At 40.3% G+C, this 9,431-nt stretch overlaps 1 pseudogene; it reads left to right on the top strand.

Moving 5' to 3' along the window:
- Positions 1-2,224: 2,224 nt before the first annotated feature.
- The window catches only part of LOC102818673, a 97,664-nt pseudogene continuing 90,457 nt past the window's right edge, over positions 2,225-9,431 (top strand).

The following is a 9,431-nucleotide window of genomic DNA, read 5'->3' as shown; positions in this document are numbered from 1 at the left end:
CCTAAAACGGGGCGGGGGTGGGGTGGGGTGGGGAGACTATGAAGGCATGAAGTGATTGGCTTAAAAGTTTTCAAGAGGGAGTTTAGTTTCAGAGTGTGAGGGGGGAAGGTAGAATCCTCACTGAATAGTTTTCATCTTGTCTAGATGGGTCTAGTGAAAGGAGATGGGGTAAGATTCTTATGATTCAAAAGTAAGTAGTTATCATGACTAATTGTGATTGTCACAACTGCAAAGGTAGAAGTTTTGTAACATAAAGGGGGACGTAGTTAATCTTACATTCCAGGAACAGAGGATCCTAGGACCATCAAGGGAGATGAGCATGAGAGGAATGTGGGATCCTATCCAATGACACCAGAGATGGAGGCAGAGATGAGGACATGGAGAGAGAGGAGCTGAGGATTCTAGGCTCATGGGAAGAGAAAGGCTGTGTGTTGGCAGTTAGGAGGCAGACTTGTGGAATGTGCCCTTTGGTTGTTTAAATGATTATATATTCCTGAGTGTTTCTGTGTACATCCAAAATAAAAATAAAAACACAGAGGGAATAGAAGCAAATATTGTTGAATGACGATGCATAGAGGGGATTGTAATCAATGCAATGAGATAAAATACAATGGGGTGAATGTAAAACCAATGTTCTTCCATGTACACTACCACTCAATTCACAATAAAAACATAAAAAAAAAAAAGAAAAGAAATTGTTTGATAAAAATAAAAGCTCAATGACCAAAAGGAAGAAATTAGAGAGAACAATTTTGCTCATATGGCAGCCAAACAAGCTGCCTCACAAGTTATTTCTATATTTATGATAAAGAAATGAACTACACAAAATCTTCTTTTGATAATTCAAATCTTGATTAATTAATACAGGCTCACTTTAGAAAATTTTTCAAATAGCCATTTAGTCCAAAAAGATAAAATCAAGACATGTGAAAAAGCAGCTGTCACCAAAATCCTGTCGTGAAATTTTAGACTGGGCCTAATAAGAAACTTTTACCCAATTTCTTGCATATTCTCACGATGTGAGCCTTACATGAAAATTCTCACATAGGAGGAAATAAAATGATTGGGATCTTAAACACTGGTACTGGTGGTGGTGGTTGGTGTGTTGTGGAGTTGGTTCTAATTCATAGTGACTCTGCATAGGGTTTTTGAGGCTAAAAATTTTTATGGGAGCAGAAAGCCTCATCTTTCTCCAGCAGAGCAGCTATTAGTTTTGAACTGCTGACCTTGAGGTTAGCAGCCCGACTCATAACCACTACACTTCTACCCATTGCCTTTTTTGCCCTGAAGTCCAACCTGGACAATACCCTTTACTTTCTGGGCCTATGCTTGAAAGGCAGCTAGATTGTATTCAACTTCTACCTTCAAATGGTTATAAATATGAATTAACAATGATTTGGAGCTTTTCACATTGGGTAGAAGCCGTCCCTTTCCATCATGCTACTTTTAGTTTTTGTAACAAAGAAACTTCTTGAAAATGTCGTACTCACCTGGGGAGCACCAAAAACTCTATGTAGTGATTAGGGAAACAATTTCAGTGATCAAGTCACCCAAAAATTATGCTGAATTTTTCCTAGATGTCAAAGGCTACATTTTCCTTATCATTTTCCTCAATCTTCTGATCTAGAAGAGAAAGCCAAAGTAATAATAAAGACCCAAATAATAAAACTTTGTGAAACTTTAAATCTATCCTGGACTTCCAAAGACCTCAGGTGGTGCAGCTGTTAAAACACTCAGCTGCTAACTGAAAGCTTAGTGATTTGAACCCATCCTGTTCTTCAAGAGAACTTCCATAAAGATTAGTCCTGGAAATTCTATGAGACAGTGGGTGTTGAGTTTAAGGTCTTTCCCTTAGTTATTTCACATATGAGGCCCATACCATTTGTATCTCATAAACTTAACCCTGTGAAATATTTACTGAAATACCCATGGTCCTTCTTTATGTTACCTTCAGAGACCCCTAATGTTCTTCAATCCGAGTTACTGAAATATTGCCTGTCTTTAATCCAACATTCTAAAGAAAATTTCTAACAGGCTAGAGAACCCTTTGACAAACAAAAACTAGACTCCCAAAATCTGTTTAACAAGGTTTCTAATGTTTTCTCCTCCGATTGTCCTGGAGGCTGAGGTGCCGGGATAGACCACTGTGAGGAAAGCGTCATGGTGGAACAATAAAACTAGACTAGCTCCAAAGCGACTTCTAGAAGCTGCCTCCATAGCTGAGATGGCCGTGGAAGCAGAACCCATAGAACTTGTGGAAAGTTCTGGAGATGAAATAATGGACCTCACCTGTGAGTCCTTGAAGCCTGTGGAAGTCGACCTGACCCACAACAACCCTGTTGTGACTGTTGAAGAAAGGAGGCGGCCCCAGACCATGGCGAGGAGGCGGCGATAGGAGCACACCAACAGCTGTGTGGTGAACAGTGATGATGACGACCCCTACAGAGACTAAGATATGTATGTGACCCCGCCCAGAAACACCAGAGAGGATGGTGCAGTAGGACTCAGGCCTTCCAGCACTAACTGTCTTGTCTGCGTGGACGGGTACTCAGAGATTGTGCAGAACAGACCTCTCATCATTTCCACTGAATGTGGCCAAGTCTTCTGCAGCCAGTGCCTCTAAGATGCCCTTAAAAATTCCAACACCTGCCCAGCATGTAAGAAAAAGATCAACCACAAGGATACCACACCATTTATGAATGAAGTGCACAGTGCTGCTCAGGAGGGATGGAGGGACAGCTAGGCAGTGGGACTGGATTCCTCATGCAGCCCTCTGCAGGAGCTGTGGGTTATCTGCCTCCAATTTCCTGAGCTCAAAAAGACTTTCAAAATCATCTCCTGATATGCCACCTACTTGTCTGTTTCCAACACCGTCTTAGACCTTTTTCTCTCTAGGGGCCTTTCCTGACTAGGGTTGCTACCTCTGCTGCTACGGGGTGATCTGCCTGCCCTTCCAAACTATGATCTCAGGGTCCATTCTCCTGAATCTCTCGTGGCTTACGGACTGGGCCACCCAGCAGAACTGAGAATCGTGGTTCCAGCCTCGTTTGCTGGGAAATTTCCCCGTAACCCAGCTTTCTGTCATCGGTGTCACTGAGGGACTGTCACGGGGCTGTGAGCGAGCAGGTCTGCTCACCACACTGTGACCAAGTCAAACTCGGTGGTGTAGCTGCATGCATGCAGGTTCTGGGAAGACCTCCTTTGCCCTCGCCATATTCTTTCTTTCCTGACGTCAAGGCCATCAACGGGTGGTGATTCTTCAGCTCCAGAGAGCCTCTGTCTATGTAGAAATCCCTGTTTATTGCATCGACAAACAGGCAATAAAGTCCATTCTTCTCAGCAGCCCAAATGTAACCTGAAACAATGCTACAGTGTCTGTGGACCACCAACGGCTCTCAGGAACCTCATCCAGGTCTCAAAGGGGTCCACCTTGTGCAGGAGATGCAGACTCAGCAGAGGTCTCACGTTTTCTGTGATAAAATTCATCCAGTGTTCACCGCATATCCTTTGCCCTTGGTCCCTCAGAGGCTCATGTCTGTTGGCCTGAGAATAGAGACTGGGAACTGGTAGCAGCAACAATGGCCTTTGCCAGCCACTTGCTTCCATACTGTTGCCCAAGTTCCTTCTGCTCCTCCTTTTAAAGAACTTGGGCCCCACCTGATGTCAACTGGACCACTTGACAGTTTGTCTCAGAAGCTGCTCTTCTGGTCCTGGGGGCTCTGACTCTTTGGGCTTTGGACTGCTTTATGGGTTTGGTTGGCAAAGTATGGTGACATCTTCCCAGGGAGCTCAGAAAAAAACCTCTGTTCTCCTCCAAATTGATTGGGTCTCACTGGAGGTGACCGAGACTGTCTCTGCCTCTTGACCCCTTTCTTCACAAGGCCTCCAGCCAAACCAGCAGCCTTCACAGTGGGGGAAGGCTACTCAGGCTTTGTTAGCAATAAATGACCTTCAGCGCACCCTTCTGAAGGAGCAGGAACTTGGCACAAAATCCACTTTACACAGAACTAAAGGAGCATCTCTCCCTCCAGTTAGTTTTAATAAAAGTAATAATTTTCTTTAATGTCAAGGAGGGGAGGAGCAGCTCAGCTTTCATCAGTGGGACGTGGATAGTGTCCACCTCAGACTGAACATGGTGGCAGTTATTTTCCTTCCAGACATCATATGAATGCTTTTTTCCTTTATATTTTCATGATTCCCAGATTCCTGGTGCTCACTCCGCCAGTTGACTGCTCTGACAGCTATTTCAGGTGTTTTCAGTTTTACATATCAGGACTGCTTAAGAAGTTGACCATTCATCCTAAATTAAATTAAAATGGGTGTTGCGTTTATTATTTGGATGCTACCAATAAGAAAAAGTAAATATTAAAATGAGCCCCCACATCATCTTCACTTTACATAGGTCAAATCTTTCTTTGCAACATTTGAACTATAACTACATATTTCAGTTTGTTCTGTACTCCTCAGCTAGTCTGAAAAATAAAAATAAACCATTAATTTAAACAGTAACAACAAAATCTGTCTAACATCAATCCAGGAGAATATGTATATTGAAAGAGACACCAAATAAAAGACTTAGTTAAACTCTTTGGAAGGACTAGAGTAAATATTCCTCCCCAATCCATGTGCATCCATATCAAACCCACTGCTGTCTCGTTGATTCTATTTGTGACCTTCTATGGGTTTTCAAGACTATACATTTTTACAGTAGCAGACAACTTCAGCTTTCTCTGGTAGATAGACTGGTGTGTTTGAACCATTTACCTTGCAGTTAGCAACCTACTGCCTAACCCACAGTACCACCTTGGACCCACATACCACAGTCAAAAAGGGTAAGATTCCTCTTTGGATTAGCCAAACTACTGGCGATTTGAAGGTTACATTTAAATGCCCCTGTGGCCAAAAGCAGACAATCTCTAAAGCAGATGATTATGCAATACCCTGGTCAAGGCCTGAAAATGCAACTCTTGATCTTTCTTTCTTTTTGCCTTTGTTACAGTTATGCCTCTTCTATTTGAGTCCTGTTGTGGTGTTATAGGATACGCACAGGACTGCTAACCACAAGGTAAGTGGTTCAAACCCACCACCAGCCACTACTAAGAAGCCCTATACAGGATGGCAATGAGTCAGAGCCAGCTCAACAGAACTTAACAACAGCAACAATAATGTTTTCTAGATTGGGCAGATACGTATGCTTCCATAATTGTTGGATATGTAGTGCCCTCTCAACTTCAAGTTAGTCTTGCCTTCCCTAGTGGGTTTCTCCATTACAAGGATCTTATTGGGTTTCTGTTAATCTATGGATACAATGAAAACATAATTTATTTTTACAGAAAATCACTATTACTATATTTTTTATTGAAACATGGCCTAATTTTGGATCTGAATGAAACCTAGGCCATAACTTAATCATTAATCTTAAAATAATCATTACTAAAAAAGTCACCCAAGAAGAGCTAAAGGAGCTCTGGTATCGTAGTGGTTACGAGTGGGGCTGCCAATCTCAAGGTCAGAAGTTCAAAACTACCAGATGTTCTGTGGGAGAAATATGAGGCTTCATTTCCCGTAAAGATGTACAGCCTCAGAAACCCTATGCAGAGTTGCTATGGGTCAGAACTGACTCCACAGCACACCACCACCAAGAAGAGCTAGCTAAAGAATCTTTTAAACTCACAAACAGTACTTGTCACGTTATAGGTCCATGTCAACAACTGTGGTACAGTTAACTCTCCAAGCAGGGAAGCAAAGTAGTTACCCCCTGTTTCTGGGAAAAATCTAACCACAGTCATATTAATAACCCAGCTTTCGCCAGACTTATGGGATTGCTTCCAATGTCTGAATGTACATCCATTATAATGTTACAAGCTACTGACTGGTTCACCACCCACTGTCTATGGTGTTCAGGTTATCTCTTTGATAGCCTCTAATTCTGGTAGTGTAGTGGTTACGAATCAGGCTGTGAACCGCAAGGTCAGCAGTTCGAAACTACCAGCTGCTCCGCGGGAGAAAGATGAGGCTTTCTACTCCCGTAAAGATTTACATCCTCGGAAACCCTGTACAGGGTCGCTATGGGTCGGAACTGACTCGACAGCACTTAACAACAACAACAACAACGGCAACTTTTGGCTACATAGTACCAACTTTTGGTCTTGGATCCCGCCAGACTGAATTGAAAGTTCACTCTGGCTCTAAACTGGATTCAGGGCATATTTTTACTGAACTCCCATTACCAGCTAATGTATACATATTAATAACTCTATGGTCTTTATCGGTGTTCCACTGACTTGATCATTTAAGCAGCAGTATTCATGCTTCAGATAGGACTCGAAGATGTTATATGCACATGTAGAAATATTGACCAAATATATGGAAACTGCTCTAAATCTTAAATGACAATGTTCACGGGCTTCAAGAGATCAATACTAAAATAGCAATGATGAGAAAGGTAGTATTCCAAAATATAATGACCCTTGACATTCTCACTATAACCCATGGAAGAAACTTCACATTATAAAATCTGATTGCTGTGTCTATATTATGAAAACACTGTTAATGTTATACTCTATGTTAATCAGATGTAACATATAGTATCTCTTCTTAACCGATATAATATGTAATTGGTGTTCCTCTTGGGGTAGATGGTGGGGGAATGCTATTTTATTTGGGATTCTTTGTATTTCTTATTGTTTCTATTATTATAATGATAAAATGCTATTTTGCTTTAGGACAGTACATTTCATCCATGAAACGGTGTATTTTAAAACCATGACATTTCATATAAATTTATGCTGGTTTCACGAGTTTCACAAATAATGATGCTGTTTAATCACCTCCCTTTTTATAGACCACTAATTTAGACCTCTATCATTCTACCCTGATCATAAACATTCCTCATATGTGATCTTGTTGAGTAATATGATACCCATAAAACCTACTCATCCTGAAGATGAGGCCTACTAGCTTGGCATGGTTGTGAGAACCATTGTCGATACCCCAGATACTGCCTCGGTTCCTCTTGGTAACTGGCGGGTCTGTATAAACCCCCAACTAGGACCCTGGTGGGTCTCTGGAGGGAGAACTGGGGTGGACCGCCTTATCCTGTATGAGGTCATTGATGAGTTGTCACAAGTGCTCAGGAAATCCAATCTGTAATCATTTTAGCAAGAGTGAGGCTTTATTATTCCATTTGGCAAAATTAGGTGCCAAACTCAGAAGACAAGATAGGCAGACTCACCACGTGGCTGTTTTGCAAGTGCTATTTCCTAGCTTGAAAGTCCCTCCCTTGGTCTCTCACTGACTGAGTTCTATGGGGTGAACAATCTTCCTGGAAGTTGCCTATTTCCTTTTGATGGTTGCATTCTTATTTTAAAGTTTCTACTTCTTAATCAGGTTCCTCTCCTCCCTCCCTAATTTATCCTGTTTACACATACCCCCAGTGAATGGGTTCTCACAGCTATATCAGCCAACAATCTATGTCTCAGTCAATTAGAAACTTCCTGGACCCTTTGTTTCCTTATTCCTGAAGATGGACCAGCTTGAGAACTATTTCTCACAAGGTGAAAAAAATATATATTTATTAAACAAAGATCATCAAGAAAACAAACAAAATCCTTGCAAAAGAAAGGATACTTAATTGTGGATGATCAGTGCCCTTTACTGGAGGCTTGATCAAAAGGGGGAAATGTAAACAGAAAAGTTACAAATTGGAAGTACTCATGCCAGATATAAGAATGACGAGGCCAACATGCATTCCTAGGAAACAAAAGCTCAATACGTAAGCCATTTATTCATAGTAAGAATATGTCAAGATGTAAACAATTTGTCCCTGGGGGAAAATTGTATCATGGCTACAATCATATATAACTAAATTGACTAATGCCATTCATGTAGGTGGTAACTCATTTCCTCCCAGCCAAGTGGTAGGCCTTTACATTTTAAAGGACTTCAAGCAGAAGTTGTTCTTATCTGTAACCAATTATTAACCCCCTACCTATTTTTTGTTCTACATATAGATCCCTTTCCACTTGAATAGTAGAGTGTTTTATATTTTTACATAACGCTGTAACAATCCTGCTTGCACGTTTTTATTCTTTAGTAAAACTCCTTTTCTTTCATTCTTAGCATAGTAAGATTTTTTTTCTTTGACACTGTGCTGAACCCTGAATTTATCAAACCCATTCAAACTTGCAGTCCAACTAAAACATTTTAATAAATGCTGATATGTATGGATAGCATGGGATTCAAGGTCAGGAACCCAACTTTCAATCCCATCTAGACCACCCTTCACAATTTCAATATCATGAACTTCAGTTTCCTGATTTGTAAAATAAAGATGTTAGATTAGATGGTTTCAAAGTTTCCTTTCAGAACTAAAATTCCATTTAAATCATGTCAAATAGTTTATTGCTCTGTTTTGCATGAGAGACACTTCAGAAAAAAATAGATATTAAAGACTATTTAATATAGCCAGAGATAAATGATTTTTACTGCATACACATTATGCTTTTAAATTTTATATTACCACCTAGACCTCTAGATTAACATTCAGATACCTGAAACCCATTTGATCTTCACTCATGAAAATAAAAATAGTTAATTTGGTCTTCTATGCAATGGTCCTCTTAAATACATTGTGCCTTATTCTTCTTTTCTCTACTGATAAGTAACTGAAATAAAACTAATGAATATACAACTACAAAGATATCATAAGGTTAGGACCTCTGAGTCTGACAAACAAAAAGCCGATTCTGCATTTGCAACATGCTGTAGACACATCTGGCTTACTTTAGTTCACAAAGGAGTAATATGAATTGTGCTAAAAAGCACTATTTGTGAAAATGCAAATAATATTCCATCTACTCAGGATTTTTTTTTTCTTATATAGCTTTTGTTCCAATGTGGTAAAAGCCTGTTTCTTTCCCTGAAGTGCTCCTGCTGATGAAGAGTGAAGTACATGACAATGAACTAAAATCCATTATCAAACAAATACAGTGAGCTTTTCAGCAAGTCATCTCAGGGAATGTTGCCTTTTTCTCTGGCATTAAGTTGAAAGCGATTTGAGCTCATGCAAATAAGACAAAGTGTTAGGTTTTAAAAAAATACACACACACACACATACTTCATACACTGTAGTTTGCTTTCTAAATCTTCCATTTTTATCTCTCTTTGGGAGTATGGGGTAGAGGGAGAAGCAGAGCAGTAGATTTCCTTATGGTTTGAGTAATGATAAGTTCTTCAACAAGAAAACTTGAGCTCTAACTTATGCTGCTTTGAATAACTTATTGGGGATTGGGGGATATTATTTTGCAGCTCCTAAGAAGAGTCCTGGTGTGGCACTGTTGGATAATGCAATGGACTACAAGGTCAATTTAGACTGCAAAGTTGGTGGCTCAAATTCGCCAGCCATTCCTTGAAAACCCCATACAGGATTG

The sequence above is a fragment of the Chrysochloris asiatica genome, unplaced genomic scaffold (assembly GCF_000296735.1).
Source record: "Chrysochloris asiatica unplaced genomic scaffold, ChrAsi1.0 scaffold00135, whole genome shotgun sequence".
Taxonomy (NCBI): domain Eukaryota; kingdom Metazoa; phylum Chordata; class Mammalia; order Afrosoricida; family Chrysochloridae; genus Chrysochloris; species Chrysochloris asiatica.
The sequence above is the reverse complement of the archived record's forward strand: the minus strand, read 5'-3'. Positions and strand labels throughout refer to the sequence as shown.